Consider the following 10,787-nt stretch of genomic DNA (forward strand, 5'->3'; position numbering starts at 1 on the left):
CCTCCCCCCTCCCCCCTCCCCAGGTCTACTAGTTCCTTGAAGGGAAGCAGCGGCGGGGAGAGGACAGAGGAAGCGGGAATGGTGCCTGGGCTGGGCCTGGCACACCCGAGAAGATACCCAGCCCACACCCACCTCTCAAGTCTGCCCTGGTGCTGTCTGGATTGGGGATGTTTTTCCTCTCCCACTAGTCTGCAGCCCCTGGGGAGTGGCAGCCCCTAAGTTTTGCCCTCCCTCTGGTCTCAGTGCTTCCTAGAGAGTGGGACACAGAGAAGCGGTCCTAAGGTGAATCTTTGTGGATCATCTTGACTGTACAGATGGTATCTAAAGTGCTTGGGAGCCAGTTAGGACAGAAGGGTGCCCCTCCATCTGCACGCAGCAGCCAGCCCAGCGTTCGAAAGAGGACTCGCTGCGGGGCCCGAGGTCCGCAGCAGGCTGGCACAGCTAGCAGAGGTAACAGAGGCTGCCCATTGTCTGACCCAGGCTGCCCATGGGGTCCTCCTGGCCCTATTGAGACCACAACACAACTCCCAGAAAACAGAGCCAGAGGCCTCAGTGACCAACAGCTGTCTGCCGGTTCCCTCGTTTACCAATGTGAAGGATATCCTACCACTTGTTTTGTTTTTGTTTTGTTTCGTGGCAGTATGAGATGGGAGATGGGAGTCTCATTTTGATAAATGTCCCATTTTGTCCCCAGTACACAAGCTGACCCTATTTCAGGAAGCTGGTTTTAAATTCTAAAACTAGAATTCTGCTTCTACATCTTTTAAATACACTCCCTTGATGCACAACGCCTCACATACAGGGGTCTCCAGTGCAGCCCTGCTTATCATTCACTGATTGCAAGCAAACTAAATGTCCATCACGGTGTGTGTGTTGGGGTCGGGGGTGTCACACAGAGCAGGGGTCCCCGACCCCCGGGCCGCGGACAAGTACCGGTCCGCGGCCTGTTAGGAATCGAGCCGCACGGCAGGAGGTGAGCGGCGGGCAAGCGAGCGAAGCTTCACCTGCCGCTCCCCATTGCTCCCCATCGCTCGCATTGCCGCCTGAACAATATCCCTTTACCAGCCCGCCTCCGCCCCGTTCCATGAAAAAATTGTCTCCCACGAAACTGGTCCCTGGTACCAAAAAGGTTGGGAACCGCTGACATAGAGCATGGTGCTGTGCCTACAGTGGGACACACTGGAGGCCCCAAAAAGAGCAGGCCACCCTGCATGTATTGATGTGAACTTAGCTCCAGGAGATGCTAAGTGAAGAAGTCAGGTACTAACAATGAGGGAAATCGCAGGTCATCTAAACATTCCCTCTACTGTTTAGTCTGGACAATATGTTATTCTGAAATCTGCTTGTCCTGAAAAGCTGGTCTTGATTCTTTGCTTAGACTACTTGGTACAAAAAGCATCTCTTGGAGCAGAGGGGCAAGACCTAGGGAGACAGCACTGTTGAGAGTGGGCGTGTAGCAAGCAGCACTTGGCCATGGAGAAGCAGAGCCAGCCCAAGTCTTGGAGGCCCTCAAGGAGGCTGTGGGGCCCTTCTGTCTTGGGTGTGGATCCTGCCAAGGCACGAGAGTGGTGTCTGACCAGGGATCCTGCTTGATGGGCACAAGAGTGGGGTCCAAGGTTCAGCACTAGAATCACCAGCCAGGCTTTGGGGTGACAGATCCAGTGTCTCTCATTGTTTGGAAATATAGTGTCGCAACATTAAAAGTTGCTTTCATCAATAATTGCAATAAGCTGTTTCAAAAATAATGAAGTAATACAAAATTGGCTAATTCTCAGGAGCACTGAAAGATCTTTTTACATAAATTAGCAATTTGGCTTTGCCTTTCCATGATTATAAAAGAATTAAGAAATGTCACAACCCATGTCCGTATCTCCAGATGCAAATTAGAAAAAGGAGGTGTTGGGAGGTCAGAGGCCTCTAGATCCTCTTATGTCTGCTGGCAGGAACACAGAGAACCTGGGGCCAAAACCGAGAGGCTGAGCTTAAGGGCCACCCTGGAGGCAGGACTGCAGGCAACAGGGCAGACTGTTTGCATGCTGTGTCCTCGGGGAACGGCCCAGCCTCAGGTCAGGGATGTGCTCAGCTGAACACCTGCAGAGCAGCCTCCAGGCCATCTGCAGGGGAAGCTGATGAAGGGGGTGGGCCTGCCCAGAAGACAAAGTTCAACTGATCTGTTATCAACGTTCATTCATTCACTCTTTCATGCCAGAACTGGTGGGTGCCATGAGGGACACAGAGCAGAGGGGTCCGTCCTTGCCCTCAGGAGCTCATGGTACAATGGGGGACAGGGGTAGGCACAGCCCACCTGGAAAGAGGCAAGGCAACATAAACAGAGTGAGGGTGGAAGCCAAAGGAGGACTGACTGACCAGTTCCTATCATGAGGGTCCCAGAAGACTTTGAAGAAGAGCATTTGACCTGGGTACCTGAAGGAAAGGTAGGGTTTCTACAAAGAGAATTTCAGGGAGAAGAAATAGCCAAGTAAAGTCTCGGGAGGGTGGATTCAGTGACCTGGAGGAACAACAAAAAGTCGCTCTGGGCTTTCTGGCCTGGAACGCTTACTGAAGAAGGATTAACAAAGTCACCTCCTCCATCCTCAGCTCCACACAGGTGTCTCTGTGCCCCTGGACAGCTCTTCCTGCAGGTCCTGCAAGCACTGCGGTCAATGCATCTAAAATGGAACTCCTCTGCTCCCTCCAGGCCTGCATCTCCTCTCATATTTCCTACCATTTTCCACCAAACCCACCAGACAAAGAACCTCGGAGTCATCCTCAAATCCTCTGGTCAGGTAGCCCTACATGTGTGCCAGGCACTTAATGATTAATATTGGTTGAATGGATGAGTGAATGAGTGAGGAGGAAGGACAGAGCAGGGCAAAAGATGCTGCTTGCAGTGTGTCAAATCTGAAAGACAGTAAGAGCCTGGTCTGGCTATGCCGGTCGCCCCAGAGCCTGTGTGCCTGGAGTCATCAATTTACCTGTTAATTTAACATCCATCTATGGGGCACCTCTGATGTGCCAGGAGCTGGGCCAGATCTTGAAAAGCCTGCAGGGAAGTAGGATGCAGGTTTCTAGATGCTGAGACGGTAGCATGGCATGAGTATAAGGAATACAAAGAAGGTGGATGTGGTACAAACCCGAGTGTAATGGCAGGAGCTGGTGTTTCACAGGCAGGTGAGGGAGGCTCTTCCCCAAGGACCCCACCCTCTCTCCACTCCCGAGATTCACACAGCGACCCTTTGCCGGTCCAAGCTAAGCCCTCCCCACATATGGGCAGCGAACCCCACACCCTGCCCTCTCTGGAGTCCTCCAGCTTCAACCCCCGAGAGAAGTGTTGGAAGGAAATGAGGGATCTGGGCAGAATCGGCTCCAGATGGAGTAAAGGAGAAGAGGAGTTCCCAAGACATCCACTCACATCGGGGCTTCCAGGCTGGCTGACAGGAGACGAAGGCCTTGTTTCCTGCCCCTGTCAGTGGTGTGAGGTTACTGGCTTGGTAGAGAGCCACTTGTTAAATATTTAGGGATGTCGTGGTGGTTTGTTAAACCACTGATAGCTTGGAATCAGTCATGGTGGGAATATTTACACCATGGAAATTAGCGAATTCTATAAATCACGTCATTTTTCCCTCCAAGAAAGCCAGTTTACAGCACACCTCTGCCTATGTTTGTCATTATTTGGAGGCATGCAGTGCCCGTGTGTGGGGGGGGGGGGGGGGGGGGGGGGGGGCATCCCAGGAGAGAGAAGATAATAATCCTTAGGGTTTAGAAGGCACTTTCAACTCCTAACAGAACTGTCAGTCACTTTGTCTCCTGGGACTCTAACAATAGCTCTCTGAGGTAAGGAAGTCACTGTTTCCGCTCTGAAAAGAGGGAAACTGAGGATTGCCTGTGGTCACGCAGTGAGTGAGATATGGAGACCAAATGACTAACCCCGAGTCTCCCGTTAGGCCCGCAGCCAGGCGCGCTCTTTTCCACTGGGCCCAGAACTCTCTGAGAGCGCCGGATACAGAGACTGGGGCCCAGGGATGGCCTCTGCTCTTGATCTCAGCGGCAGTATTGGACCCTCCTGTGGATCAGGCACTGTCCAGCCCCTTCACACATCAGCCATGGCTTCACAGAAGCACCGTGATGGCCTCATTAGACCTCATTCCAGACGAGCGGATTCAGGCAAAGTAGCTCGTCCACCATCATGCAGCTAGAAATCTGTCACTGACCCCTGACTCCTGTCCCATGATCTCTTATAGGTTTGGTCAATCCTGTGCTGACCACCCTGAAGAGAGATCAGGAAGTTAGCAAGAATGAGCAAGAGATGGATGGAGAGCTCCCTGCTTTCCAGCCAGTGTGATGACCGTGATTTCTGGAGCAAGGCCTTCGCTGGAGCTGGGCCCTTGCATAGAGTCGAAGGTCCCCGAGAGTCTTCGGACATGTCTGTGGGGTTTGGGGTGCCATCAGGAGGGAGCTCAGCTGAAGCACGGTGGCAGGAAAACCGTGCTTTTGTGAACTAATAGGTCTTATTGTCAATTGTTGCCCAATTTACAAAGAACCCACAGAGACAAAAGAGTTTCTATCTCCATGCACAAACTTCTTCCTCTTCCTCCTCCTCACCTACCCCTCCTCACGTCAGGACCCTTGCCCCGCGGGGACCCTCTCCTCCCAGGGCCGGGCCCTCCCAGGGCCAGCACCCGCATACCTGCTGAGGGACACTCTCCCCAGCAGTCGAAGGGGCAGTGGGAACACCCCAGGTTGGCCCAATTGCAAGATTTCAGTCTTGCTGGTCAGGGTGGCACCCCATGTCCCTGGCAGAAATCGGGTTCCATGAGCACCTAATCATGACATCACTGAGATGAGAATGGGCTGGCCCGGGGAGGGTTTTCCAGGAAGGTGTCAGCGAAAGGCAGCCTGGACGATGGTGGAGGCTGGCCCAGGGCCGGCCATGCAAATTTCTTCCCAGAAGGAATGAGGCCCCTTGCCCAGGGAAATGCCCAGGTGGGAAGCACCTGAGCCCTGGGGGCCCTTTTGCTGCCCCTGTCCTGAGGCCACATTCTGGGAGGGAGGGGTCCTGCCCAGTGGCCTTCAGCATCTCAGCTCAGCTGGCCGGAGGCCTCCATGTCTGCTGCCTGCACCCCACGAGGGAAGGTCAGATGGGCTTTCGCTGAGAAGGAGCTTGAGGTGGGTACTTAGAGGCACAAGGCGCCACCGTTTTCCTCCATTTCCCTGGGTGAGGCCGGTGCTCCGTCTCCAGCTCCTCCGGGCCAGGAGTGCTCAGCCCCCAGACCACTGCTCCAAGTGGGCTTCCCTTCCTCACCCCTCCATTCACTTCTTCCCTGGACAGTCTGGCAGGCTGGAGGGCCCAGGGGAGATGTGGTTAGACGCTCAGGAGGTGGGTTTGGACAACTGGGTTTCAACCTGCTCCGTCCTAAAGAGCCACCTGGACCTGGGCCAGTCTCTCAACCTTTCTAAGCCTCAGTTTCCCCAGGTGTAAAAAAGGGACACAAATAATACCCACCTTGTGAAGTGGGCAGAGTCGAAACCTGATGTTTGAGATGCATACACAGGCTCAGTACAGGCAAGCTATTGTCTGTATTTGCAGACACTCATGAGCCCTCGCTGTGCGGGGCTCAGCTGGGCACAAGGGTACAAGGGGAGCAGAAATGGCCTCCGGGGGCACCTGGTCCAGCGGGAAGGGCTGTGTGTGCTGAGAGCTGCCTTCCAGTGTGAAGATTTACAGAAAGAGGTGTCGCAGGGAGCTTTGACAGCGAAGGGAACAGCGCACCTGGGGTGGAGACAATGGCAGAGGTAGTTTTCCCACATGCCCCTCCTTATCACAGAACACATGGTTGCCCCAGGTGCCCCCATGTTCTAAAGTGTTCAGTCTTACCCTGTCCTGCTCGCCGGCCCCTTCTCCGTATCTCTGTCTCTAATCCCGGCCTCCTCCCCTCTCCTTCTCACTTTCTGTCTCTCTCTACTTGGCTTCTCTTTCCATCTCTAGCTCTGCCTCTCCCTCCCTCCTTCTTAAACATGTGTCTGCAGTTGTCCTGGGTGCCCCTGCTCTGGGAGCCTGCACTGACCCTGACTCAGCCTCCTTCTACCACAGTCATTGCAATTACTGGCCCATCTCCGGCACCCACAGCCCCCAGTGCTGAGCTCCGGGGGGAAGGGTCTGTGGCTGACCCATCTCCGGCCCAGGAAGAGCCTCACTGAGGGCTTGTTGACTGAGTGAGTGTGGAGAAAGCTGGGGTGAGAAGCCAATAAACACCCCGCACCAAATCCTTTGGTTACAACTCTAATTGATGGCACGCTTCTCATCCCCCGGGAGGTGGGAAGAAGCCCCAGCACAGTGTGGTGGGGGGTGGCTGCATCCATCTTTCCTCCTCCCTACCCTGTGCCCTGCAGAGGTCTCCCAGCAGGGGGGACATTCTGGTCCTGCCTCGGACCTTGGGAGGGAGCAGGAACATCAGAGCTGAGTAGAACCCAAGACCTCATCTAATGGAACCGAGGAGGAGGAGCCCTGCACAAAAGCGCAGGAGAGTTGAGAAGTGCCCCCACCCTGTGCTGTGCAGCACCTGCCTGCCTGGTGTCCTGAGGAGGGTCGGTAAGAGCATGGCAACAGGGAGTGGATGGGAAAGGCTGAAGAGGAGATTCCTCCATCAACCCCGGCACCCAGCACTCTCCTACAGGGAAGCTAGGACCTACTTCTACCAAAAGGCCTTTTTCCTCCCCACCTCAGCTTCCAAAGACAAAATGAGAGGGCAGCAGGAGAGCACCAGGGAAATGCTAGTGATGAGCTGGGAGAACTGTGGAGGCAGGGTTCCAGACACCCCCAAACCCTCATGTGCCTCCCTTTCAAGGCCAGAGGTGCTTTCAACTTCGTGGGTTAGTTTGCAGTCAAAGGCTTGTTGGAATCTCCAGAGGGGTCCTTGGCAGCCTAGGGCCTCTCGCTAGCACCTGCCAGGTGGGCCTTCTGTGGGGACACGCCCCTTCCATTCCCTTCCCTTCCCTTCTTTCCCTTCCCTTCCCTCCCAGCTCTAGATTCTAGCCTCCTCAGTCCTCGTTCTATTCCTATGCATCTTCTATTCAGCTGCAACCAGAAGTAAAACTAGCACAAACCCAGGGCCCTTCAGGAGGTGCTTGCCTGTGAGCTGTGGCATTTATCCTACAAGTGTGTCTTATCCCGGAAATGACAGTCTCCCAAGGTTGCTCAGCAGGCACTAGCCCAGGGTTCCCTCCGGGCAACCCGTCCACTCATCCTTAACCTCCTGTGTGTTCATATTGAGAGTGAGAGGAGGGGTAGCGGGGGAGCAGGATGCCTCCTTTTCTTGATCCACCAAGCCGATCTTGACCCTGAGCAAAATCTTCCTCCAGCGAGAATTAATTTCCAAAGCTCCATTCAGGAAAAGACTCTTAAAGTTCAGCCACCTGGTTGGCCCTCTTGAAAAAAGAGCTGACCCCCTGGAGCTGTGGTGTTTGTGGGGGACTCTGAGGAATCTGAGGGGAGGGGGCTGGGGGACAGGAGAGCAAGGGCTCTGAACCAATAGCGGTGCTGCCCAATGTTGCCCCATTTGTAAAGGAAACTCAGCAATCAAGAGCTTCTCTGCTTGTCCTTCCTGCCCTTTCTCCTTGTGCCCACACCCCGCGCCCCGGATCCCCTGCCCTTCCTTGTGGTCTTCTCTTCAGTCTGGTAGGGCTGGGCCCATGTTCTCAGTCTCTCTGGGTTGATACTTGTGTGTCTTTCGGATTCCGTTTCTCCTTCACCCACTATGTGTGATCCAGGGCCCAAATGCACCCAGTCTTTCTTCATTCTGCCCTTATGTCCACATGTTCCTTTCTCTTCCATGGTCACAAGATGGCCCTGGGCTCCTGCCTGGGCTCCTGACCACTCCCTTGCCTCTTGGCTCCCCCACTACAGTCCGTCCCCAAGGGAATCTTTCAGAACCACAGAGCTAACAGTGGTTCCAAGTCATCTCCCCTTGCCCCCCCCACCCCGCCCCTACACTCTGTCCCTAAGGAATCTCATCCCCTTTCCCCCTTTGGATTAAACAACCCACTCTGTGCCAAAAACCCCCAGAACTGTATTGCCCACCCAGATCTCATGCCTACTTGGAGGTGCGCTCAGCCATGAACCAGACAACTCAGCCTGAAATCCCACCAGCACTCCAAAGCAGCACACCCAACTTCCAGTGCTGGACAAAGATTGAGTAGGCACATCTCTCCCTGCTCCTCCTGCTAAGTACAGCTTAACCCTAGAGATGATAGATATAGTGGTTTAAACAATATGAATGGATCATCTTAAAGTTGTAAAGGTAGAGGTTCAAATTATCCTCAGTGGGCTAAAGAACACCAGGCTGTGCTCCTTCTGGAGACTCCAGAGGAGCCCACTTCCTGGCTTTTTCCATCTTCTAGAGGCCCACCATATTCCTTGCATCTTGGCCCCACCTCACTCCCACTTCTGTTTCCATCATCGTATCTCAGTCTCTCAAGCTGACTCTCCTGCCTCCTTCTTATAAAAACCCTTGTGGTTACATTGGGCCCACCAGGATAATCTCCCCATCTCAAGATCTGTAATTCAATCATCTGCAAAGTCCTTTTTGCCACGTGAGGTAACATACTTATAGGTTCCAGGAATCAGGACATGTACATCTCTGGGGTCCATATTCAACCTAACAGGTCAGTATATTGTGATAAATTGTGTGTGCGAAGTAATACCTAGAGCAACCACTACATAACTATACAAAGAGATACACTCAAAAACACTATAGATAGGGACTTCCCTGGTGGTCCAGTGGTTAAGACTTCGCCTTCCAATGCAGGGGGTTCGGGTTTGATCCCCAGTTGGGGAGCTAAGATCAGGCATCCTTGCAGCCAAAAAACCAAAACATAAAACAGAAGCAATAATGTAACAAATTCCATAAAGACTTTAAAAATGGTCCACATCAAAAAAAAAAACAACACTATAGATAAATCAAAATGGAATTCTAAAAAATGTTTAAGTAACCCACAAGACAGTAGGTAAAAGAAAACAGTGAAAATGTAAAATTAGGGAAAACAAACAAAAATTAAAATAAAATGACAGACTTAACCCTAATATATCAATAATTATATCAACTATAAATAGTCTAACTATTCCAATTAAAAGACTGGGATTGGCAGAGTGTTTTAAAAAAACAACCCTGCATTGGCTGTCTACAAGAAACTCACTAAAATATATAACAACATATCTAGGTTGAAAGTAAAAGAATGGAAATATATATAACATGTAAATGTTAATAAAAAAGAAAGTTGGAGTGGCTGTATTAATATCAGATAAAGTCAAATTCAGAGCAAAGAAAATTATTAGGGGCAGCTTGGAATATTACATAATGGTAAGAGTCAACACACCAAGAGATCATAACAATCCTAAATGGGTATGCACCAAAAAACAGAGCTGATAGAACTAAAAGGAGAAATAGATAAATTTATAATTATAGTTGGAAGCATCAAACTCCTCTCTCAACAACTGATAGAACAGGGAGACAGCAAATCAGCAAGGGTAAGGACCAATCCAACAACACCACCAACGAAGATCTAATCAACATTTATGGAACACTGCCCAACAACAGCAGAATACACATTCTCCTCAAGTGTCCACAGAACACTTACCAAGATAGACCACATCCTGGGACATAAAACAAACTTCAACAAATTTAAAAGAATTTAAATCGTACAAAATGTGTTTGATCACAATTAAATCAAACTAGAAATCAAGAACAGAGATACGAACACCTCCAAACCCTCAGAAACTAAGCTTCACACTTCTAAATAATCAATGGGTCAAAGAGTCAGAAATGGGGAGCTTGAGTTCCTCCCAAAAGACAACGAAGTTATAACTTTGAATAAGAACCTAGGTAGTTTTAAAACAAGCAGCCAAGCCAACATTTTGAGAAACGCAGGTGTCAATGTTCAGATATGGGGGAGACACACACACAGAGACAGAGACAGAGAATGAGAACCCATTATTCTTGGCAGAAGTCCCCTGTGAAATGAGATCACTTTCTTCTGGCTCTCTCCTCCCCCACATCTCCCTTTTCCCCTCCCATACTGTCCTGCAAAGGGCTATTCTTGAATCCCATGGCTCTTTTGATCTGGCTATAGCCAACTGACTTAAATTGTGGCTCACCTACTCAAGCTGGCCAAGGAGTCTTTTTTCAACTTTTTAAAAAATGACTGTCATACAGAAAAGTGTAAAAATGTAAGTGTACAGCTCAATAAATTATCCCAAAAAGAACACTTATGTAACCACCACTCAGGTCTAAAAAGAAAACATTGCCAATTTTCAGAAGCCTCTTTATACCTCCACTCAAACCAACACCCTCTCTCTGTCCCCAAAGTTAACTACTATTCTAATTTTTAACACTATAGTTTACTTTTGCCTCTGTTTGAAATTTATGTAAATTGAATCATACAATATGTATTTTCTTGTATCTGATTCCTTTCATTGAACATTATGTTAGTGAGATCATCCTTTTTTTTTCATTTTCTGATTTTTATTTTGTTTCCTAATAATTGCTAGTATTACAAATACAATCTGTTTTTGGATATTATCCTTATATCTGGCAACCTCATTAAATGCACTTATTAATTCTAAGGCCCCTCCTAGCAGCCTCAGTGTCTCATCTTGGCATTTTCTTTTTTTTTTTTTATTGTTAGTTTAAATTTTTTTTTAATTAATTTATTTATTTTTGCTGGGTTGGGTCTTCGTTTCTGTGCGAGGGCTTTCTCTAGTTGTGGCAAGCGGGGGCCACTCTTCATCGCGG

Source organism: Physeter macrocephalus, chromosome 18 (assembly GCF_002837175.3).
Source record: "Physeter macrocephalus isolate SW-GA chromosome 18, ASM283717v5, whole genome shotgun sequence".
Lineage (NCBI taxonomy): Eukaryota > Metazoa > Chordata > Mammalia > Artiodactyla > Physeteridae > Physeter > Physeter macrocephalus.